The sequence below is a fragment of the Monodelphis domestica genome, chromosome 1 (genome assembly GCF_027887165.1).
Source record: "Monodelphis domestica isolate mMonDom1 chromosome 1, mMonDom1.pri, whole genome shotgun sequence".
NCBI lineage: Eukaryota > Metazoa > Chordata > Mammalia > Didelphimorphia > Didelphidae > Monodelphis > Monodelphis domestica.
In genome coordinates, this window is record NC_077227.1 from 56,118,239 (window position 1) to 56,144,106 (window position 25,868).

A 25,868-nucleotide genomic window follows, 5' to 3' on the forward strand; every position below is an offset into this window, starting at 1 on the left:
GATAAACAAAGGAATTTTTACATTACTTTATCTAGAGGCAGTAGGAAGCCAATGGAATTTAAATAAAAGAATGACATGATCAGAATCATGCGTAAGGATAGTCTTTTGAACATCAGGCTCAAGGCCAAAAGAGTAAGAACTGGGAGATCAGTTAATTAGGAGGCTTTTGCAATAAGCTAGAGCAGTGACTAACAAAAATTTTTGGCTGCGTGACTAAAGAAGAGGGGTAGAATACCAAAGATGTGCAATTTTAAACAGCAAGCTTTCTTTTATTGTTGTTCCTATATCTTTGCAACCCCTCCAACATTTACTATTCTATCTTTTGTCATCTTTTCCAGTTTGCTAAATATAAGATAAAACCTCAGATTTAAAAAAAAAATTTTTTTTATTAGTGATTTTGAGCAGTTTCTTATGGTGGTTACTAGTTTGTCATTCCTCTTGAGAAATGCTTTTTCATATCCTTTGATCACTCATCCCCTAGAGAGTAACTTCTAGCACTGTCTGTCTCTGTTAGTTTCCTTAGAGTATGGTCAAACAAAACTGACTTTTTAACAATGAATGATAAAGTAACTGCTTCTTGAAAGAGCTATGCTGTGGAAAAGACATTTTGAAAACAAATGTTTAGAAATGTTTTGGGGGGCAAGTATGTGGCTCAGTGGATTGAAAGCTAGGCCTAGAGACAGGAGGTCCCAGGTTCAAATCTGGCCTTAGACACTTCTTAACATTATGAACCTTTGCAAGTCACTTGACCCCCTCCAGTTGCTTTGTCCTTCCCACTCTCATGCCTTGGAACCAATATACACTATTTATTCTAAGATGGAAGGTAAAAGTTAAAAAAAAAAGACATTTTTATACCATTATGTGATTTTATTGCCGCAAAGATGTAAGAATATCACCTATGAACACTTTCAAATATGCATATTCTTAAAATAAGATTGTCAAAGAATTTTCTTAGATGTATAGAAAACTACCAAATTAAGATTTCAGTGTATTTTGAATACATCTGTCCAAATTTTAAAAATGTAACAATTTTGGACATCAGAAAAGATAGATAATTTACTACCAGAATTTCAACAAAAACTTTTGCAAATTGGCTGTTAGATTGTAAAATTAGTAATATGATGTAGTATGCACAGCCAATTATATACCCTTTTTATCTTTCAGGGCTTTCTATTTTCATTTATAGAAGCCATTAAAACCAAATCTGAAAATCAAGTGAATTTGCATCTAACCATAATAAAAAACAATTTAAATTATGCTAAAACTAATTAATGTGTTGGATGCAAGTTCGATTAATTTTTTTTTTTGTTAAGGGCATGTGATTTCAAAAGTTAGCATTCTCTATTACATAAAACTTATAAGAGAAACTATCAGCAGAATTCTAATCATCAAAAAGGAAATGAAGTTAATTTGGCATGACTCATTCTCAAAGCTAAGTTGGTTCTTTGTGACCATTTTTCTCTCTTCTAGTTGTCAATAAATCATCCTTTAATAAGATGTTTTGAAAATTTGCCAGGTTTGTGGATTGTATTCTGTTTTCTTTTTTTGAAAATAAGAACACTTGTCATTCTCCAGTCCCAAAGAATTACTTCTGTTTCCCAAGATCTTTCAAAATTGTGTGCTATAATGGACGTAATTCTGTATTTGTTGTGGGGAGGACCTGCATTCAAATACTGCTTCAGACTCTGTGTGGCTTTGGACAAGTTACTTATCCTTTATATGTCTCAATTACTTCATCAGTAAAAAAGGGATTAAAACAACCTTAACCTTACAGGATTATTTTGAGGATCAAATGAGACAATTAGCTCTTTTTGTTCTTTTAATTCTATTCAAAATATCATTCTCCTTTGCAGAGAAAGAAGAAACCAAGTATGAATCAATACAGTTGCATTTTTAAAAATTTCAGTTAGTCTTTTCCTATTTAAAAAATTTCCTCTTTTCCACAATATAGCTCAAAACAACAACAAAAAAAACCCACCTTCTTATTTGCTACTTATTTTGAACTTTATTACTCCTTGAACTTTCATTTGAAAAAAAAAAGTGACTTAAAGACTCAATAAGTATAAAGTTGAAGAGAAAGATTTCAGTAAATTGACATTTCATTATATGATTTCATCTCAGAAAAGTAAGAAGTATTTAACTGGCCTACTGAGGGAAAGAATGAATTCTACTAACTGAGAAAAATAAAATTCAACCTTACATGAGACTATAACATCAGTGTTGGCAATGTGTAGATCTTATACCTAATAGTCAATTCTATAAATGTTGACTGAAATTGAATTTCTAGTCGTGGGCAAACTGAGAACTATTTAATCTTCCATAGCACTGACCAAGTCTCAGAACATAATTTTTGAAAGTTAGTCAATCTGATAATCAGTGCTAGCTCCACTGCAGAAAAATTATTACAGAATTATTACATTGACATATGATGCTATGAAATGGTAGACTTCTTAGAAAGCAATGTGAAATTATTTATACATTGAGATATATAAAGCTTCTTTTATCCTTTGAACAAGTGTCCCCATTACTAGGATAGTTTCCTATATGTGTGACTGTCAGGGAAAAAAATCTGTCTGTAATATATACACCTGGAAGTACTTTTCACAGTAAAACTAGCAATAACCTATCTGTACTATGTTGAATAGTTTGTGAAAAGGCCCAACCATACTACACCCACTTACCCAAGAACTTCATCAGTTAATTACAAAGTCTACTTATCCCATAATGATGTTTTTTAGTTATCCCTTTTCTTGGAATTTCTACCCAAAGCATGCTTTCATTTTAGCTCTAACCCTCCCATTGAGGTTTATAAGAATATTAACTTCTGACCTAATTGGCTCTTAAACTAGAGAAATAAGTTGTTATTTGGAAATGAACAATTTATGAAATGTGTAAAAAGTTTCAGAAGAGTGTAACTAAACAGTTTGAAGATTTTTAAAATCTGTATTCTGAAAAATGAATGGGGGAAAATGAATAATACAGCAGAAACAAGCATCAAACCTAACAACATTCCTGTTTCATTTGATGAGTAAGATTTTTCTGTTGTCTTCAGTAATCTTTCACGTATATACTTTAATTATTTTCCTCTGCATTCCCATTATGCTCCTGTCTTCCATTCTTTCATAATTGGTTCCAGAGACCTTGAATTAGCCTACCTTTGACTATCAGTTTACTCTATTATTTTCCCACCATGGTCCTTGATATTGCCAAAATTCCTTTGGATATCTTCTTCTCCCACTTCAATCTCTGTGTCTGTCATATCATTCTTAATAACCAAACTAGCTTCCCATGATGGCTCACATAAAATTGCCTTCCTTTTCTTATTCACAAATCATATCTAATCTTGCCTCTTGCTTAGCTATTTTTTAATAACCACTAAAATTTTTAACTAAAAAGTGTATTAAAATTATGTTTAAAACCACAAAACCCACATTGTTTATAATTTGACAATATGTAAATTATATATGTATGCTAATGTAAACATCCTCAGCTTTTGAGTTCCCTTTGGATTTGTTTTAATTGGATACTTTTTTCTCTTAGTTTGTGGCTGTTATTTTTTTAATCATATTATGTATTTTAATCATATTATGTATTTTTCTTATTGTCTTCTCCATATATTTCCCCTATTTTCTTTATATTTCTAGTATTTGCCATTTCGAATAGCATGATATTATCCATTACATTCAAATATCACAATCTATTCAGCCACTCCTTCCCATCCATTGCATTTGAGTTATTTCCAGTTGTTATCCCATGTTAGAGCATGAACAGCCTTATAGTTCTTAATGTATATTTCCTTCTTGTTTTCTAAAAAACAATTTATTAAATGGGTAAAAAGTTTCATTGCTCTAGTAATGTAATATTGGGCCTGTTTTTCCATGTTCCTATCAGCATTTAGTTTGATCACTTTAGCCCATCTGGTTCTCGGTTAACATACATTACCAGGACCACATTTAGCTAGATTGATCCTTAGACATCAGTCACAACCCATTACCAGGACCTTGCTCTTTCCAAAACCAAGTCTTTTCAGCTTGGTTATATCCAGTGGAACTTTTATTCCAATGCCACAATTCCTCAGAAATGCAGGAATACCTCCATAGTTCAATGACTATTAAAGAAAGACTTTTGCATAATATTTATGTTCTTTAAACCATTGTTGTCCTACCAGAAACTATGTTTGGATTATGTGTATGCTTAGGTTTAAGTCTACTACCAACCTCATGCAGGTGTGTGTGAGCTTTCCAGATAGCTATCATATTTAACTTTATTTAAGATTCTATTCATTTCTTTAACTTCTTATTTATTTTTGGTTAGATTTATCTAGTTCAGAGAGGAGAAAGTTAAAGGCCCTCACTATTATTATTTTGTTACCTATTTCCATCTGCATCTCATTTAATTTTTCCTTTGCAAATTTAGATGCTATAACATTTGGTATAAACAGGTTCAATGTTGATAATGCTTCATTATCCTTGGTACCCTCCCAATTATAACCATTTTAGCCCCAACTCTGTCAGAGATCATGCCTGCTACCCTTGCCTTCTCTGGATCAGCCGAGTCATAATATATTCTCCACCAGCCCCTCGTCTTCATTGTTATTGCCCTCATTTTCAGTGTATTTCATATAAACAACACATTGTAAGGTCCTGATTTTTTATCCTTTCTGCTAGCCATTTTCTTTGCATTAGTCAATCCATCCTATTACATTAAATGTCATAGTTACTAGCTGTGTTTCCATCTACTCTGTCCTTCTCTTACTTTCTTTCTACTGTTTCCTTCCTCAGATGTCCAATTTCCTTTCCACTCTTATGCCCTCCCTTAGCCGTCCTAGTTCCAAGTTGGCTCACCTTTCCACAGGTCCCTCCTTTATCCCTTCCCCTTTACCTCTTAATTCTTCTCTTATCCACCTTTCTAAAAATCCCTCACTTATTACCATAACCATGCCCTTCTACTTCTTGATATGAGTTCAGTTCTAAGAATCCCTCTCATCTCATCCCAAGAGTTTCTTATATCTCCTCACTTTATCCCCTTACCTCTTTTGTTGTTGTTTTTAAATGTTTTAAAATTTTATTTAGAATATTTTTTCATGGTTACATGATTCATGTTCTTTCCCTCCCCTCTTCTCTCCCCAGACCTGATAAACAATTCCACTGGGTTATACATGTATCACATTGTTCAAAACCTATTTCCATGTTATTCATATCTGCAATAGAGTGATCAATTATTTTTTTAAGCTGTTACTCAGTCTTTATTTTTTTAAATTTTATTTAATTAGTTTATTTAGAATATTTTTCCATGGTTACAAGATTCATGTTCTTTCCCTCCCCTCCTGTAGCTGACATGCAATTCCACTGGGTTTTACATGTGTCATTGATCAAGACCTATTTCCATAGTATTAATATTTGTACTAGGGTGATCATTTAGAGTTGATATCCCCTATCATATCCCCATCGACACATGTGATCAAGCAGTAGTTTTTCTTCTGTGTTTCTATTCCCACAGTTCTTCCTCTGAATATGGATAGCATTCTTTCTTATAAGTCCCTCTGAATTTTTCTGGATCATTGCATTACTACTAATAGAGAAGTCCATTACATTCAATTGTACCACAGTGTATCAGGCTCTGTGTACAATGTTCTCCTAGTTCTGCTCCTTTAACTCTTCATTGCTTTGTGACAAGGAAATCACTTTAAAAGACTGATTATATATTAATTTAAGGTCGCCAAGGAATTCAGCTATGTAATTCCTAAATGAAAACTCAAGTCAGCAGTCAACCTTTTATGGAGTTTAATTACAAACAGGAGGAAGAAAGGTATTAGAGAGAGAGAGGGGGAGAGAGAGGGAGAGAGAAAGGGGCGAGAAGGGAATAGGGCTTAAATACCCCTTCTGTTTAGGCTGGGCCAAAAGGCCCAAGCCCTTAGATAGCTGGGGCAAAGAAAAGAGATCAGTCCCTATCACTCATGTGACCAAAATGGAGAAACAGTCTCAGGGGCCTCCACCTCCAGCTTCCTTCAGAGCAAGCTTCTCAGAGCAAAACCTCTCCAACCCCCCTAGTCCTCAGACCCCGCTATCTTTAAGGAAACCATCCAAGTTCCCTCCCCTCAGTTCTCACATCTACCAATCAGTGTCCATGTCTTCCCTGTGCCAATGGTGGCTCTAGCTTAACCCAGGACCGCCCAGAGGTCTGTGGCTTTGCACATGTCTGTTGAAGGGCATATTCTCAAATAATTAAATCTTGATCCTTTGCTGCAGCCCTTCCTAAATCCTGTTACCCTGAGTAGGGTGGAGATTGTAAGTTCCAAGACTTGGTTCTGTCATTCCAAGTATCTCTATTGTATCAATTCTAAAATCAATCATGACTCAAAGAACTTCCTGTTCTATGCTTAAGCATAGGTCAAAGCCCTTTCCATTGTTCAGCAAAAGGTTTCTGTCCTAAAGTAATCTTAAGTAGGGAGGAGAAGGACCCTCCCATGCCAAGGGGGGGGGGGGGGTTCACATTCCAGTAGACTATCAGTAGGAAATTTTTCAAGTATGAAATTTCCCAATGGTGAAATTTCCAACATTTATAAGTCTAAGAAATTTTAAGGTTTACAGCTTCCTGGAGGTCGTTCCAGTTCACATGGAATTACTCCAGTTCATTATTCCTTTGAGCACAATAGTATTCCATCACCAACAGACACCACAATTTGTTCAGCCATTCCCCAATCAAAGGGCATCCCCTCATTTTACAATTTTTTGCCACCACAAAGATTGAGGCTATGAATATTCTTATACAAGTCTTTTCCCTTATCTCTTTGGGGTACAAAACCAGTAGTGCTTTGGCTGTATCAAAGGGCGGACAGTCTTTTAGCACCCTTTGGGCATAGTTCCAAATTGCCTTCTGGAATGGTTGGATCAATTCACAACTCCAACAGCAATGTATTAATGTCCCAATTTTGCCACATCCCCTCCAACATTTATTACTTTCCTTTGCTGTGTCATGTTAGCCAATCTGCCAGGTGTGAGGTGATACCTCAGAATTGTTTTGATTTGGATTTCTCTGATTATAAGAGAGTTAGAACACTTCTTCATGTGCTTATTAATAGTTTTGATTTCTTTATCTGAAAATTGCCTATTTGTTGCTTGATTTTTTTTGTACAATTGATTTAGCCCCTTATAAATTTGAGTTATTAGACCTTTGTCAGAGGTTTTTGGTATAAAGAATTTTTTCCCAACTTGTTGCTTCCTGTCTGATTTTGATTGCTTTGGTTTTGTTTGTACAAAAACTTTAATATATCAAAATTATTTATTTTGCATTTTGTAATTTTTTCTAACTCCTGCTTGATCTTAAAATCTTTCCTTTCTCAAAGGTCTGATAGGTTATACTATTTTGTGTTCACTTAATTTACTTATAGTTTCCTTCTCTATATTCAAGTCATTCACCCATTCTGAGTTTATCTTGCTGTAAGGTGTGAGGTACTGATCTAAACCTAATCTAATCTAATCTAAATCTCTCCCCTACTGTTTTCTAATTTTCCCAGAAGTTTTTGTCAAATAATGTATTTTTGTCCCAAAAGCTGGGATCTTTGGGTTCCCCTTACCTCTTGATACAAACTTCTCTCCCTTGTCCTCTCTTATCCCGTCTCTCTTCCCTCTTGTTTCTCTGTATAGTAAAAAGATTTTTACCCTTCTATTTATGTATGTTGTTCTCTCTTTATCCCAGATCTGATGAGAGTAGTGTTCTAGTACTACCAGCCTCCCACCCCCTTCTTGTCTTCTCTGTGGCAGTTCCTCTCTACTCATCCTTTCTTTGTATGAAGTAACTCTTTCCACCCTGCCCCCTCCTGGTCTATTTCTCTGCCATTTCAGTTCATTCCATTCCATTGACTTTGACCTCCAGTCTTCCATCCATATACAACCCTTAAAAATACCCAGGTAATTATGCCATTCCAAGGGAGCACAGATGACATTTTCTCATATAGAAATTAAACAATTTGACCTATAGATAAAATTTTTTACCACATTCTAGGTTTTTCTGGAAATATGTTTTATTCTGCATGCCCAATCCATCTCTTCTTTGGCAAGAGATCAGAAACATGCTTCGTTAGCAGTCTTCAAGAATTGTAGTTGGTCACTATTCTTAAGTCTTTCAGAGTTGTATTTCATTCAGTAATTTAGTCATATAAATCATTCTTCTAGATCTACTCACTTCACTCTGCATCTGTTCATACAAATGTTAGGTTTCTCTAAAACTGAACCTTTAAAAAAAACCATCATTTTTCATGGTTCACTAATTTTCTATTACATTTGTATACCATGTTTGTTTGTTTTTAGCCTTTCCTCAATTGATGGGCACCCTCTTTAGTTTCTGATTCTTTGTTAGAACAAATTTTTTTTAATTTTAATTTTTAAAATATTTTTTTTTTTTATAAAAACCCTTACCTTCCGTCTTGGAGTCAATACTGTGTATTGGCTCCAAGGCAGAAGAGTGGTAAGGGCTAGGCAATGGGGGTCAAGTGACTTGCCCAGGGTCACACAGCTAGGAAGTGACTGAGGCCAGATTTGAACCTAGGACCTCCCGTCTCTAGGCCTGGTTCTCAATCCACTGAGCTACCCAGCTGCCCCCTTAAAATATTTTTTTTTTATGTTTACATGATTCATTTTTTCCTCTCCCCTTTTCTCTCTCTCCTCCCAGAACCAACAGGCAATTCCATTGGATTATATAAATGTTATCACTTGATACCTATTTCCATATTCATTTTTTCAAAAAAGTAATCTTTTAATACCCAAACCCAAAATCATATACTCATATAAACAAGTGATAAGTCATATGATTTTTTCCCTGTTCCTACTTACATAGTTCTTTCTCTTGATGTGGATAGCGGTTTTTCTCATAAGTTCCTTGGGATTGTCCTAGATCATTACATTGCTAATGTAGTTAAGTCCATTACATAGGGTCATTCCCCAATGTTTCACTTTCTGTGTACAGTGTTCTCTTGGTTCTGCTCATTTCACTTTGCATCAGTTTTGGAGGTTCTTCCAGTTCATGTAGAATTCCTCCAGTCCATCATTCTTTACAGTATAATAGTATTCCATCACCATCATGTACCACAAGTTGTTCAGTCATTTCCCAATTGAGGGACTCCCCCTCATTTTCCGTTTTTTTTTGCCACTACAAAGAGTACCACTATGAATATTTTTGTACGACTCTTTTATTATCTCTTTGGGGTACAGACCTAGTAGTGACATTGCTAGATCAAAGGGCAGGCATTCTTTTAAAGACATTTGGGCATAAGAATAAAAAAAATTTGCTGTGATTATTTTGTATATTTGGTTCCTTTCTCTCTTTCTTTTTTATGTCTTTGGGATAAAAGCCTATTAATGTTATTGCTGAATCACTCTTAGTGACTTTTTGGATATAGTTCTTAATTTCTTCCCAGAATGACAACTCCCCTAGCATTCCATTAGTGTTCCAAAGAAAACCATCATTTTCCCTTTTTGTCATCTTAGCCAACTTGCTAAGTTTCCCCCATTTTCAAAAGTAAGAATAACGCTTTTCTTAGTTTTTGTTGTTCTTGTTTTACTAGACCTCTGATTTCATTAGTGAAGGGAGCTTCCAGCAAAAACTTTCTGTCCTATCAGATCCATATCTAGTCTGCAGCTTACATAGTGTTAAGAGTTTCCTGGGTTATTGAAAACTTAAGTGAGCAGACCAGCCTTACACACTGCCAGTGTGTAGCAGTGTCCGGCTCTCACAGTGTCTTTATCACAGGGGTATGTGGGCTGAGTGAAAGACTGTTAATAACTGATATTCCTAGAAATATTTAATTTCTGTGCTGTAATTGACCAACATATTGCAGAGACTTCACTTTTCTCTATTAAGAATATATTCTTAGGAATAAAAAAGGGTCTAGCCAGAGTTATAAGCATTTATTAATAAAATAAGAGTGAGAGATGAGAGTGAAAAGAGATATTTATATATTTCCCTTAAGGAAAGATTAACCTGAATGGGATCAGTTCTCCATTTGGCTGGTTAAGGCCCTGTATTCCTTCTGCTGCAGCAGAGTAGTTGATTCATCTCTATTGAGGAAGTCCAGAGAGAAAGCACATTCATGTGGCTAGGGGAGCCCAGGGGACATTTTTGCACCGTTGTCACCCAACTTAACCTTAATTGCTAGCTTTCCCATTGATCCCAGGAGGCACCAGAGTTTAAATTCTGTCCTCTTGATCAAGATCCCCTAAATAACTTCATTCACATAGTATTAATGAGACTACAGTACTCCAGATCTGTCAGTCCAATGTCCTTGGAGTTGTCCTTAGTCGTGATTAATTCAGGCACTGTCAGAGTCTGAACCCCACTAAGTAAAGCACAGGTTTGCTCAAAAAAGAGATTTAATGGAGACTAACATACAAATCCTTCAGAATTACTTTTATGCTCATTTAATAGTTTAAATTCTTTTGTATTTTACTCAATATCTTTAGTTTTGCTATTTGATATATATGATATATTTGATTTCATAATCATAAAGAAAATTCTTAAGGGCACTCCCCCCCAATAACTCAGTAATCATCAAATCAAAGGCACACAAACCTTCCTGGAAAAAGACAATAATAGATTTCTTTGTTAGCCTGTTAGCCCTGAAATGAAACATTCAAACTTTCTAACTCCTAGAAGTAAGTAAAGGAAAGAAAGAACATTTGAATTTTTCCCCTCTGTCTTGACTCCCACAAAAGCGAGAGAGGAAAGCCCAACTAAAAAGAATCTTCTTGCTTAGAAGAGAGAGATTGCTAAGAGGTTAAGGTGTGAGAAAAATAAGGCCTCCCCCTAGGCTCTTCAGAAAAGTTGTGCCTCCATGTAAAACCCAGTGGAACTGCACATCTGCTAAGGGAGGGGGTTGGGGGAAGGGGAGTGAAAGAGCATAAATCTTGTAACCATGTAAAAATATTCTTAATTAATTAAAATTAAATATGAAAAATTATAACATGAGAAAACAAAGGGAAAAAAAGAAAGAAAAGTTGTGTTTCTAAGTCCTGCTTACAACTTGGGTTCAAGTCAGGCCCCATTCTAGAGGACTCCTTCCTGGTCATCCCCTCTTCTTGAGGATTAGAAACAACATCTTCAAAGTTCTGCCTAAGAGAAGGTCAGTAAAGACCCTATTCCCCAGGAAATGAGTCAGTTTTGAATCAGAGTGATCCTGCCCATTTTTATAAGATAAAGTCACCTCCTCAGTCCTGTCAACAACTGACTCACTGGGGACTCCCCATATTGGGGTTGTGGCTGCATGGGGGAAGGGCAGGTGAGGCTGCTCTGCATTCCAAACAGCTACATGGTAACTGGCTGTCAGTTAATAATTATGATATTGCCAAGGATAGACAAGGCTCTTAAGATATGTGTGGAAGGAGGGGCAGCATTTGGTCATAGTGATAGTGCTGGCCTTAGAGGCAGGACAGATCCACCTTTGATACTCACAAGTATTAGGAGTCTCATTTTCTTCATCTGCAAAATGAGGATAATAATATCGGTCATATCCATCTTCAAGGTTATTGTGTGGATCAAGTGAGCTCATGCACGTCAAGCCTGTTATAAACTTTATAGCTCTATATTAATATCAGCTTTTACCATTAAAATTATTCTCTATACGGGTACATATTTGCATCCTATTCACATCTTCTTATCTTGCCCTATGTATGTTACTTCTATAGAAATTTGTCCAGTGTACTAGGGTATCCCTCTAGGTCTTTTGTGGAAGGCAAATTTTATTTTCTGTATTTTAGCTAATCTTAAGAGACAGTTTATTACTATATAAGAATTCCTGATTCAAGAAAAGTCCAAAGGGGGGTAAAGTTTTCCTTGCTAATTGGAATTCTCTCTACCTCAAGCAGCTTCCACTTACATTTTACAGTAATCCTAAAACGAGAAACAGAATCTCTTAGGAAAGTAAAACAAATGTAAGTCATTTAAGTTCAGAATTTTTTTTTTTTACTTACCAAAAGAAAAAAAGTAGTAATATTAATGCCTGAAGCACTCTTTAACAAAGTATCTTTCTAAAATCCATTGTTTCCTTAATCTCTTTTCAATCTTGTCATTGGTGGACAAGAAATGTTTCTCTTAATTGAATTAAACAAGGATATTTCCATTCTAAATTGGTCATCATAAAAAGACTAAATCTCTTAATTTCAGGGAAACAAGACCTCTTCTACAAATTGTCTTTTTTTATTCAAGGAAGATTGATTAAGTCTTTGATTCAAGTGAGTTCAAGGACTTCAGACTAATCATAATATTATATCTTAATATTTTATAGCACAACTAATGCTTTACTGCTATGTGCTTCCATTATAGGTGTTATCAAAACACTCAATCTATGTTTGAAAATGTTAGGAGATGGAGTGTCTTCTGTGAAGGGCACAAGATGAGTGTCACTAAGTCAGAGAAAGTGTAAAATGTGAAAAGCCTTGAAAGCCAGGAAGAGCCCAGACTATGAATGAAGGACTTTAAAAGTAAAAAAAGAAGATTTTATATTGATCCTGAAGATAATGAAAGCATTGGTATTTACAGAATAGGGAGGAGACATAGACCTGAAATTAAGAAAGATCAATTGGACAGCTAGTGGAAGATGGATTGGAGGATAGAAAGACTTAAGGCAGGGAGATCAAACCATCTTTTATTCTTTTATCTTTTATTCTACTTGCTATACACTCTTCATCAATCTATAATTTTCTGCATCATACTTATATTCATATGCATCTTCCTTCATTGCCCTTTGAATTAGAGTTTCTGTTCTTTGGAGATTGTAGCAATAAATGATTTGTAGGCATATGCCATACTGCCAGAAGATTAGGGGTTTTGTGTATGGGAGCAGCTTAGGAGTATACAATTTCCCAAATGCAACTTGTAGCATTCCTCCTATTTAATTCTAGACCTAATTCATACTTATCTACTATGCTTACCCCCAGGCATAGTAATGACCTGACTCAAGAAATTGTCCATTCACTACATGTTTAATTTGAGCAATACCTATTCTTTATTCGTTGTGGAAGGTTTATGTTGATTGCTAGGTAATTTTCATTGAGATGTTGTAATAATCTAAGGTCTGATACAACCAGCACAATGATTTTCCCAAATGAGGAGAATTAGGAGCAGACTCTGTGCAAGACCTTTTTTTTTTTTTAAACCCTTACCTTCCATCTTGGAGTCAATACTGTGTATTGGCTCCAAGGCAGAAGAGTGGTTAAGGGCTAGGCAATGGGGGTCAAGTGGCTTGCCCAGGGTCACACAGCTGGGAAGTATCTGAGTTCAGATTTGAACCTAGGTCCTCCCATCTCTAAGCCTGGCTCTCAACCCACTGCGCTACCCAGCTGCCCCCTGTGCAAGACATTTTTGACAAGGGCAACCTTTGGCAGGGGAGCATATATTTCTGTTTTTTACCTCTTTGATATTGATAATCAAAGGATCCTTGAAAAAAATTATATTTATTTCTCTGGCTGTATCTCTAAAAGAGACTAATATGATCTTATTGCATATATCAGTTTCTTTGGTGCTAAATAGTTTTAAAGATTGTATTTTATTTGACCATCTCACATCCTTTTTGTGTGTATGTGCAATTAAATCTTGTAATTATACTTTTCATTTAGTTATTGGTCTATGATCTGCTGTAGAAAGCCGTCTATAAAAATCTATTTGTTTTCTTATATTTTTTTTTTCTTTAAAGATGCTCCCAATACATGTGTAGATCATTATCAAAAATTTTTTTTAGAGATAAAGGAGTAGATATATTCTGATTTTGCTTGCTTTAAGTAAGGGGTAATAATTCTATGAATCAGAGTATCTTGTGCTGGAAAGGGACTGTAGAGGCTATGTAGATTAACTTAGGCCTGAATCAGCATTACCTATACATATTTCCTGACAAGTTATCATTTAGCCTTTACTTTAAATACCTTTATTGTTATTCCTATTCTGCTGTCTAGGGCAAAGTAGCACAATTCAAATCCCTTCATATGGTAGCCCTTCAGATATTTAAAGTTGGTTGTTATTTGCCCTAAATCTTTTTTTTTTCAGGGTAAAACCCCCAGATTCTTCACCTAATTTTATTGCATGATTTTGGGTTCCTTTACCATTCTGATTCCCTACCTTCCTTTGGATATTTCTATATGTACTTCATAAAATATCAAGTCAAGTCAACGAGCATTTACATGAAATGTTTGCTTTGTACTAGGAATGGGGATTAAAAAATAGTGTCCTTTCAAGGAACTCACTTTCTAATGAGGGAGACAACATGCAAATAGCTATGTATTTCCAGGATACATACAATATAAATTAAAAGCAGTCTTAGTGGGAAGGTACTAGTAGCAGGAGGAACTTTAATAAGCCTTTTCCAGGAGGTGGAATTTGAGCCACATTTTGCAGAAAGATAGCCTAATAACCAAGTGAGGAGCCAGAGTATTCCAGGCTTGGGAGAACACCAGAGCAAAATTTGGAGTGTCATATGTGAAGAACATCAAGTAGGCCAATGTGACTAAATCATAGAGTGCAGAGAGGAGAGTAAACAGTGGGTGACAATATTGGAAAGGTGTGAAGGTGCTAGATTCAAAGGGCTTTAAAAGTCAAACAAGATCTTATATTTGATCCTATAGATAATTGGAGGCTACTGGAATTTATTAAGATGATGGGTAGAGTTTGATAGTTGAAGGAGAGGATGGATTGAAGTGGGTAGAGATTGGAAGCAAGACACCAATTAGAAGGCTATTGCAGTAAACCAGGTAAGAGGTAATCCACTTTGTTTGGGAGAATGGGAAAGAGTCACTTATGGAAGAATAAACAAAAAGGATTGCTTTACTGGCTCAGGTAAATCACATAAACATATTGCAGGCACCTAGAGAGAAAGTAGATAGTAGGGTTAATCTAAAGGAAAAAGCAATGTAAAGGCAAACTGGTTAGCTACAGCTTTAGGATTTGGAAAGAAAGAGAGGGAAGCTAGAACAGGGGTAGTGGTCTAGGAAATTACCAAGGGATCAAAGGTTAGAGGTTAGAGTGTTGGACTTAAAAGAGTTAGGAGACAAGGTTGAAAAATCCATCCTCAGATTTTAGTAACTATGTGACCATTGGCAAATTATCTGAGGAAAACAATACCTACCCTTGAGGATTATTGTGAGGGAAATGCTTTGTAAAGCTTACAGTGCCATATATGTGAGTTATAATGGTGATGGGATGTTTGCTAGTTTTAAAGTTGGATGGGATCTGGAGGAGACATGAGTTATGAGGTTGAGGAGAGAAAAAGAAAGAGGGTTCAGCAGGCCAGAGAGTGGAAAGCTGTTCTCCTGCCTTCACAAAGGTTTGGGGAATCTGGGGTCTAAGGTTCATACAGCGAGTTTACAGTGACAGAGCTCCTGGTAGATCTGCTAACCCAAGTTTGGCAAGAAAAGGAGAATTTATTTAGCATTTGCTCTATGCTGGGCATTGAGCTAAACACTGGGGATATTCTCATTTGATCTTCACAACAACCCTTTGAGGTAGGTGCTGTCATGACCCCCATTTTACAGATGAGGAAACTAAGGTAGTCAGGTTAAATGACTTGCCTAGGGCTACACAGCTAATAAGTGTGACCATATTTGAACTCAGGTCTTCCTGACACTACTTTCTATCCACTGTGCCACCTTCCTGCCCCTCATATTTCCAACTCCCTCATTTTACAGGTTTATGATCTGAGGTCAGAGAGAGGTAACTGATTTGCCCAAGGCCATATATCTGGAAGTTGAACAGAGGGCCTTTGACTTTCATCCTAGTTCTTTACACCATACTGTATCTGTATCAGTATCTTAGTCTTAGATTATTAACTCCAGAAGGATAGGAGTCATTTTATAGACTTTTCTTTCTTCAGCCCTACAGAGGAAATTGAATACTTAACTACTTTTTGATGATGAAAAAAGAGGTGAAAGGAAGGACTTTATATATTTTCTTCCTAAAGGAAAAATCATCTACTCCATACCCAAAGTTTTACAAGATACAATTCATGAAATAAAGTAAGAGAATATATATGTTTGTCAAAGATAGTAAAAGAATTTAGTCTTTCAAAAGGACCCACCTATTATTGGAAAAGATAAGTTAAAGTTAAAAGCCTTTTTTTTTTTTACTGGATTAATTCATTTGAAAATCAATTTTATATCCTTGATTTAGCAACATTTAGTAATAGAAATAATTTCCTGATTTTGTTTCATGTAAACATATCATGGCAGCATATTATAAACATGTTTTGTTGTAGTTAATGCTTCCTTCCTAATGTTGATATACTGAAGAGTATGGTTGAAAAAATCTAATGCCAATGAGACTTATGATGGATATTTATTTTTGATAAATTTTGACAGTAGATATTGGCATTTAGTTTTTTCATTTCTATCAATGCACTTGCTTCCTATTTACCAAGTACCAACAGTTTAATGACTTTCCTACTTTCATGGGTCTGTGATCTCATTGTCAGGGATATTCCCTCTAGTGGTACAGATTATATAGCCCTGACATATCCTCTCGTCCTGTGGGAAGTCATTGGAGCCTGGTAAATTTTCATAAGTGATCCCATGAGCCTCAGTTTTCTCATCTGTAAATCTTACCTCACAGAATTGTTGAGAATTAAATGACAAATTGCCAAAGTGCTTCATAAAGTACAAGGTATTGAGCAAGAATTATTAAGGGGAAAAAAAGAATTCACAAGTAATGTTCCCAGTGTGCTGAAGCTCTTCTTCTAGTTCTTTGAGTATCACAGGTGAGTATGCCAGTTGTGTATCACTGACCCATCTATCCCACTTTTGTCACATGACCAACTCACCTTATTTTCTATATATCTCTTTGATAACATACTTTGCTACTTTTTTTTCTTTGATAGTAATTAATTGGAATGTGACAGAATCACAGAATTCAATTGGAAAGTATCTTAGCAGCCATCTAGTCTCATCCATATGCAAAAAGAACTCCCACAAGAAGTCATCTAGCCTTCACTGGAAGATTTCCAAGGAGGGAGAATTCATTGCCTTGAACAGCCCATTCCACTGTTGGATCACTCCAACAATTCTGTACCATTGGAGGGAGTATCCACAACAATGAGATTGTAGATCATAAAAGTAGCAAAGTAATTAAAGAAAGCTGCTGGTACTTAGTAAATCAGGAGCAAGTGATGGAACTAAAAAAACTAAATGCCATTAAATTTGCCTTAGATTTGCCTCTTTGCCTCTTCCATTCATTGCCCTTGACTCTTTCCTCTGGGGCCAAATAAAACAAATGTAATTCTTCTACTGTGAAGGACTTTGGAGTAATTTTTTTCTACAGTTTAAATCTGCCTAGTTTCTTGGACTCATCTTCATATAAGATGGACCCAAAGCCCTTCATTATCTAATTGCCCTCTTCTGATCTCTAATTTATCAGTGTCCATCTTAAATCAGGGTGTGCAGAACTGAGCATAACACTACAGATGAGGTCTGATGAAGGCAAACCATTGTGTGTCTCTTATATTTCCCTACTCTTAGAAGCTATGTCCTTTTTAATGTACCCCAATGTCACATTAGATTTTTTCTACTTGGCACATTATACTTATTATTTGTATACCAATATCCCCATATCCTTTTTTTTTTCTTTAGAATGACTGATGTGTTACCAGGCCCTCCTTCATCTTATACCTGTGAGGTTGATTTTTGGGGTATCCTTCTGTAATGTTTTATATTTATCCTTTTTAAAAAAACTCTTACTTTCTGTCTTAGAATCAAGGCAGAAGCACACTAAGGGCTAGCCAATGGGGGTTAAGTAATTTGCCCAGGGTCACACAGCTAGTGTAAGGGTGTAATTATGGTTGAGACTGAAAAAAATCTAAATTGAAGTGGTCATCAAAGGAAAACCCAAATAATAAAATACCCAAGTCAGCTGCCAAATTTTATGGTGATTTAATTGATATAGTAGAGAAGATTTTAAGGAGGAAGGAAGGGGCTAGTACCGGGCAGGAAGATAGGAGATCTAGAAAGTTAACGTTTTGAGTGTGAAGGAGGAAAGAATCAGCTTGACCTCCAAAGAGGTTTAGCTAAGATGCCAGAACCTGAAATCAGCTCCAGGGCAAACTCACCACCCAACACTACAAGATGTCAGAATGCTTAGCACGCTGCCAGCCAGAGTCGTCTCTCCAGGGAAAGAGAGAGAGGCAGCCCGTGATGTGCCTTATATAGACATTTTTACATCACTTTTCTGCGTCTCATCTGTACCAATGAGGACTTAGCTTGACTTGGGACAGCCCAGAGATCTGTCCTTTTTTTGCACATGTCTGTTGAAGGCCATCTCCTCAGATAATTAAATCTTGAGTTTGATGCAGACCTTTCAAAATCTTGTTAAACTGAGTAGGGTGGAGAATGTGGGTTTTCCAAGACCTGATTCTGCTATTCCAAGTATCTCCATTGTTATTGATCAGGAAATAGCTAAATCAGATCTTCTAAAGAATGGTCTGACACTAGAAAGTGTTTGACACTAGCAAGTGTCAGAGACTAAATTTGAACTCAAGACCTCCCATCTCCAGGCCTGGCTCTCAATCCATTGAGTCACCCTACGTTTATCCTTGATGATTTCATTTTATTAGAATCAGTCCAGTGTTCTTGCCTGTCATCTAGTGACTGTCCTTTGTGCTTTATGTCATCTGCAAACTCAGTGAGCATAAATAAGTCATTTGGTTTTTAAAAAATGTTAAACAGCAAAAGGCCAAGTAAATATGTCAATTATTTAGCTAGAAAACAAAATATTTAGTTAAAAAAACAGATACTACTTCTTTAACAATAGTCCTGTGTAAGAGTTGTCATTACTCTGGACACCATGTAAGTGTGTTGGGCATTCCTTGTGCTTTACATATGTAATATAGAGTTGATATTAAGCATTTTTCAAATTCTTGTGAGAATGTTAGAGGTTGACTATTTTGTAAAAATTACTTCCTTTCATTTTACTCAGTTATTAGAACTCATATCAGGTTAGCTGCTTTGATTATTGTAGAAATGATAAGAAAAATGGCTAGAGGAATTTTTGGAGAGGTTAATGTTTTTTTCAAGTTTGTCATTTTCATTCCTTTTCACCTCTAGAGTTATTCCTACTGATACAAATTGCAGTTTTCTTTGGCAGACACTTGAAGCAAGTCTGTGTGAAATTATGTAATGTCTGAAAAGTTATGTTCATGATTAATTAGCTTATTCCAGAGTGGTATGTTATGTGGAATAAGGAGATCAAATTTTTTATTTGGTGGTAGAGTTAAAATGCCCCTCCCCAATTATGTTCCTTTTCCAGAGTTTTTCTACTACATGGTTAACCTGATCTCTGAAAAACATGAATATCACAAAGTGACTTCAAAAGCAACCTTTGCTTGATAATCACATCTGGCCTAATGAGTGGTAAAAGCCAAGAGTTGGAGTTTGTTTCGTTTTAATCAATAACTAAGCCTATAAAGTAATATATAGTTAACTTTTGCTATGCGGCAATCAATTAAGTACTTTGTAAATCTATTTAAAATCTTTGTTTCATATAGCCCAATAGGAGTTGGATGAAAAGACATTTTAATCCTGAACAATTATATCCTTGCTTTAGTTTAATAGATAAGTTCCAGCTTTCTTCTTTGGAGCAATGGTTTATATGTAGATGGCTAAGAGACTCACTCAGAAGGTAGAGTGCTAGGCTTGGAGTCAGAAAGAACTGAGGTAGATTTTTTTTTTTCATTTGAATTAGTTTATTTAGCCAATTTTGAACATTATTCCTTGGTTACAGTAATCACATTAAGTCCCTCCCTCCCCTCCACCCACCCTTCCCACAGCCTATGCGCAATTTCATTGGGTATTATTTGTGTCCTTGATTAGAACCCATTTCCATGTTGTTGATGTTTGCACTAGGATGTTCATTTAGAGTCTACATCCCCAACCATATCCTTTCAACCCATATATTCAAGCAGTTGTTTTTCTTCCCACAGTTTTCCCTCTAAATGTGGATAGTGTTTTTTCTCGTAGATCCCTCTGGGTTGTTCATGATTACGGCATTGCCACTAATGGAGAAGTCCATTACATTTGATTGTACCACAGTGTATCAGTCTCTGTGTACAATGTTCTCCTGGTTCTGCTCCTTTCACTCTGCATCACTTCCTGGAGGTCGGTCCAGTTCACATGGAATTCCTCCAGTTCATTATTCCTTTGAGCACAATAGTATTCCATCACCAACAGATAAGATAATTTGTTCAGCCTGAGGTAGATTTTTACTAGTTGTTGAAACCTGGGGAATTTAGTCAACAAGTCAGATAGTATTTATGTCCCCAGCACTGCACTAAATGCCTTTTATAAAGAAAAGCAAAAACAGTTCCTGCCTTCTTTAAGAAGATCCATTAAGTCCATTTCCTGCCTCAGTTTCCTCCTCTATAAAATGGAGATAATAACAGTACCTACTGTTTGGAAGGTATTTGTGAGAATCAAATGAGAAAACATATGTAAAACATTTTGTAAACCTTGCTCTTATAATTAATATAATATTATTCATATTCTTGACTTAAACAGGGCACCTTGTGAATAGTTGAGCAGAAAGGGTATGTTATGAAAACTAGAGAACTTTTTTTAGCTTCTCTTGATCTACTTTTATAGTGTGATTAAAATATTTTGTGATTTGTTTGAATTTTTCCTACATTAGACATAGATATTTATGTTAAAATATAAATATTAATTATCTTGCCTAGATTTCATTTTGATTAAGTTGTACCACTATTTTTCTTCCTTTCATCACCACTACCCAATCATGTACAGATAATTTAAAAAAATATTTAAAGGCATTCTTAATGCTACCAGTTATCATATAGCCTACTAGTTGAGTAAGACTAAAAATGGATTATATATCCTAAGAAACCTAATAGTATACTGCTATAGGTTGCCAGTATATTTCCTTGTTGTGACTGTCATACGTGTGGTGGGAAAGTGATAAGATTTTATGGATTGGCAGAATGTTATGTGATATAAATTCAATTTATTTCCAATATCTTTAGAGATTTTTTTAAACTTCTAATGTCCACTAAAATTTATTTAGAGTGTCCTAAATCCTCTATTGGTTTCATTCTTCCGTATATTCATCGTTTGATATGTTTCAATCTGTCTATCTTTTGGCTTCATTTCTGCAGCCATAATTGTTGTGAGGTATTCAAGAACAAAATATTTTATATTTCCTTAAGGAAATATTCAGTTGAAGTTAAAGATGAGAGTAGAATTATATTTGGTTGTTCATTTGTTTTTTAAGTTTATAACTGTTACTCATATGATTGCTATTTAGTATCAATACCCATTCCACAAGTTTTCCTCATTATTAAGAAAAGTTATAATTTTTGACTTGGCTAATAATTGGATAATAGTAGAGAGACATCTCTATTTTATCTGTAAGTATTTTGTTATTTTTTAAAGAGCAGTCTCTACATAGAAGTTAAACCTAGGTTCTTGGTTGTTTTTAGGTTCCCTTTACATTGCTTTATAACTACTTCTTAGAGTACTAAACTGAATTTAATATTGCTTATTTATAGTGTGATTGAATAGTCAAGTATGGAACAGAGTTCTGTGTTGCTTCATATGTTGTTACAATTTATTATTATATATACACTTTTGAAATATTTTACATTTATTCTGCTTTCATCAACTATCCTTTTCACTTTCCAGGAATGGTCTTATAGTCTAGATTTCCAGGAATGGTTTTATAGTCTAGATTTCAGACTAAAAATATTTTAGTGGTGATAATAATAGAATGAGGAGCTACCAAGCTAACAAAAAGCATAATACCTCAGGAGTGGCCATAGAGTTAATGGACACTCACTTGGAGAAATTCAAGATTCTAGAAGCTCTGAATAGCCTCAAACATAGTTTGGTGATATTAGGAATAAAGAAAAATAAACTAGCCAATAAATAAAAGCAAATTGGGTTTTTATTTAACTTTTTCAAAATGGAACATCCCTTCTACATAGTATTATATATCCTTTGCCCTTAAGGAGGACGTCTTTTTAGGATGTGAAATAGTTTAAAAATGATTCCTTTTGGAGGTAAAATTAAAGATCTTGGACTAAAGTTATCAGATTAAGTACTGAGCCCCACTTAGTGAACACTGATTTTTTCTTCTTAATTTGTTATGTGTGTTGTTCTTTAATCTGTATATTATTATTGCGTTTCTTGCTCTACTTTCAGTTTCTGTGACTACAGGTAAATTCCAATTTAGAGTTTCAAACCATATCACATATTACAGTTGCTGTTTTGGGTGCCAGAGACTTGCTATTTGTTTTGTTCTTTCTGTCACCCTTTGTGCAGTTTTTATCTCTGTTTTTTCTGATTCTATCTAAAGATATGTTGGTTCTGAAATTTTCAGCTTTAGTTAAGGTTGTTGCAGTATTCAGCCCCCAAATAACTTAAGGGAGTTTTTTTTTTTTTCAGTTACTTTGTTAAGAGAAAAAAAATGTAATCCTTGAAAATTTTGATAGTGTTGCTTTTATTTTTCATTTTTCTATGTCTAGGTTAGAGTTTGTATTGCTTCAATTATATTATGTTTGATAATAAGGATTGTTTGCAGGCTTCCTATATATATATATATATATATGTTGAATTTTCAGAGAAATTGAACCAGATTCCAATTCTGCTTCAGAATGTAAATGCATTTGTATGGTTTCAGATGAAACCTTAAAGGCCTCTGACCATGTTAGAAATTGAGAGTACTATCCTTTTTTTTTTTTGTGAAAAAGGAGATTGCTTCATTGTTTTTTGTCAGAATTTGTAGGCTTTACATTCTCCAATTGATAAAAGGACAAGGGACATGAATAGGCAATTTTCAGTCAAAGAAATCAAAACTATTAATAAGCACATGAAAAAGTGCTCTAAATCTCTAATAATCAGAGAGATACAAATCAAAACAACTCTGAGGTATCACCTTACACCTAGCAGATTGGCTAATATGACAGCAAAGGAAAGTAATGAATACTGGAGGGGATGTGGCAAAGTGAGGACATTAATTCATTGCTGATGGAGTTGTGAATTGATCCAACCATTCTGGAGGACAATTTGGAACTATGCCAAAAAGGCACTAAAAAACTGTCTGCCTTTTGATCCAGCCATAGCACTGCTGGGTTTGTACCCCAAAGAGATAATAAAGAAAAATGCGTGTACATGAATATTCATAGCTGCCCTGTTTGTGGTGGCAAAAAAACGGAAAATGAGGGGATGCCCTTTGATTGGGGAATGGCTGAACAAATTGTGGTATATGTTGGTGATGGAATACTATTGTGCTAAAAAGAATAATAAAGTGGAGGAATTCCATGGAGACTGGAACAACCTCCAGGAAGTGATGCAGAGTGAGAGGAATAGAACCAGGAGAACATTGTACACAGAGACTGATACACTGTGGCACAATCGAATGTAATGGGCTTCTCCATTAGTGATAATGCAGTGATCCTGAATGACCCAGAGGGATCTACGATAAAGAACACTATCCACAATCAGAGGAAAAACTGTGGGAATAGAAACACCGAAGAAAAACAACTGCTTGATTACATGGGTCGAGAGGATATGATTGGGGATGTAGACTGAATGAACATCCTAGTGCAAACACCAACAACATGGAAATAGGTTCTGGTCAAGGACACAAGTAATACCCAGTGGAATTGCCTGTTGGCAATGGGATGGGTGGGGGAGGGAAGGGAGGAATAGAATATGATTTTTGTAACCAAGGAATAATATTTGAAATTGACCAAATTAAAAAAAAATTTGTAGGCTTTATCTTAGAGGTTGACTAATGAGAAACCTCATCTTCCTCCAAATTAAGGGCACCATAAAGATTATGTTCTTCCAGGGAATCTGTACTCATAATCAGTACACTTGTAAATTGAACCCTTGCCTAATTAGAAAAAGTTCTATACTGCAGATAAGGTATAAGCATTTCAATTCACTCTAAACAGTAGATTATGTTTGCTGATCAGTGAAAGCCAACCTTCTCCCTCTTTGTAGTGGTTAAGTTTATGTTATCTTAAATGTGCTAATTTGACTTTTGATTGTGGGAATTTACCAGTGTGGTTCTTACTAAATTTTAGCTTTTAAAGGTATAAAAAAATAATTAGGAAAAAGGAATAATTTATTGTATGCATGCAAGAAAGTTTAAAATGTGTTATTTATTTCAGATAGCATTTACTTTATTAATAGTTAAAAAAAAAACAGAACCACAAGGACTAGATGATAAAATATAGTTGTGCCACAGAGAACCTCAGTGCATCAAAATAATAAGTCCTATTTCACAAATTATATAGAATCTCAACCCACAGAGGGTTGATATAACATTCCCTTTTAGAACCAATTACCTACAGAGGAGCATAGTTCTATAGAAAGCAATAAAATAAAAATAACAAAATGTCTGCAAAACAACTATTTGTAAATAAGTCCCATCACTAACTTTTATGAAAATTATCCAGTTGTCTTCTCAGGGTCAAAATTCATGATAGAAGTTGAGGAACACTCTCAGAATAAGGGAAAATGGATTGGGATGGGATGGGCTGGGGTGGGGTGTGGGACAGAGCCTAGATGAGGCAGTCCATAAAACCACTTGATATGTACCAGATTACTTTCCAAACAAATGTGATTTAATGCCTCTAAACAAATTCTAGAGCAGTATAACTCACAAAAAGATGGGGTGAAATAAATTTTCAGCTTAAAACAACTTAGAAGGCAGGCACAAAAGATCTATTGCACTAGGGTGGACATAATATGTAAAAGAGCATACCCACACAGGCCCCACCAATAGCCATAGGCTTTGGAGTAGGTGGGGAGTCATTGAATCAGCAGCAAGGCTTCCTGAGCTTTCAGCCACAGATGGTAAAGGGGGTTGGACAACTGCTCACAAAGAGATTATAGGTCTCCTTTGACTGGTTATGAGTACAAGACTTTTGTTGCTTTGTTTATTTGCAAATTTAGGTCACCGTCCTGGGTCACAATCTCAAGACAAGAAGGAGCACTAGTACTCACCAGCACTTGCTGCCACAGTGGAGTAGGGTCCTTGATCACAGCTTCATGGCAAAAAAAAGAGCATTGGAAAAACTGAATAATTAATAGATCCCCAGAGCTAGCTCTGAAGATAGTTACACAAACAACCTGAAGTTTGGAATTTTACAACAGGAACAGAGTCCAATGTTAGCAATTTTTTTAAGCCTAAAGAAAAGAAAAAGGCCGGAAAATGAGCAAATAACAAAAAAGAAATGCAACATAGAATGTTATTTTGGTAACAGGGACAACCCAAAAACAAACTTAGAAGAAGACAACTAAGTCAATACTGCTGTATCCACAGCTTCCAAAGAAAAATATAAACTGCTCTCAAATCTAAAAAGAATTAATGGAAGAGTTCAAAAAAGGATTTTAAACATCAACTAATAGGTATAAGAAAAATTGTGAAAAGAAATCAGAATGGTGCTGGAAAATCATGAAAAAAGAATCAATAGCTTGGTAAAGGTGACACCAAAAATACTGAAGAAAATAATAACTTAAAAAACAACGGGCCAGCTGGTAAAAGAAGCAGAAAAATGTACCGAAGAGAAGAACCTCTTAAAAAAGGAGAATTGGCCAAATTGGAAAAAAAAAAGGTATGCAAAAATTCACTGAAGAGAGGAACTTCTTAAAAGGCAGATTTGGCCATATGGAAAAAGAAGTACACAAATTCACCGAGAAAAAGAATTCTTTACAAGGTAGAATTGGCCAAATGGAAGAGAAGGTATATAAACATCTTAAAAATTAGAATTGGGCAGTTGGAAGCTAATTACTCTATGAGGCATTAAGAAACAATCAAAGTTAAAAGAATGAAAAAACAGAAGAAAATACAAAATATCTCACTGGAAAAATAACTGACCCGGGAAA

At 35.3% G+C, this 25,868-nt stretch overlaps 1 protein-coding gene across 14 annotated transcripts in view; it reads left to right on the forward strand.

Moving 5' to 3' along the window:
* Positions 1–25,868, forward strand: part of KAT6B (lysine acetyltransferase 6B) — a 222,859-nt gene that overhangs the window by 101,680 nt on the left and 95,311 nt on the right. For 2 of the 14 annotated variants that reach the window (XM_056819799.1, XM_056819797.1), the window contains exon 1: positions 10,979–11,116. The exons of the other annotated variants lie outside the window; for them this stretch is intronic. The gene's annotated coding sequence lies outside the window, so the exon portion shown is untranslated. Of the gene's footprint in view, positions 1–10,978; positions 11,117–25,868 lie in introns of those variants that run through there. 14 annotated transcript variants of the gene reach the window in all.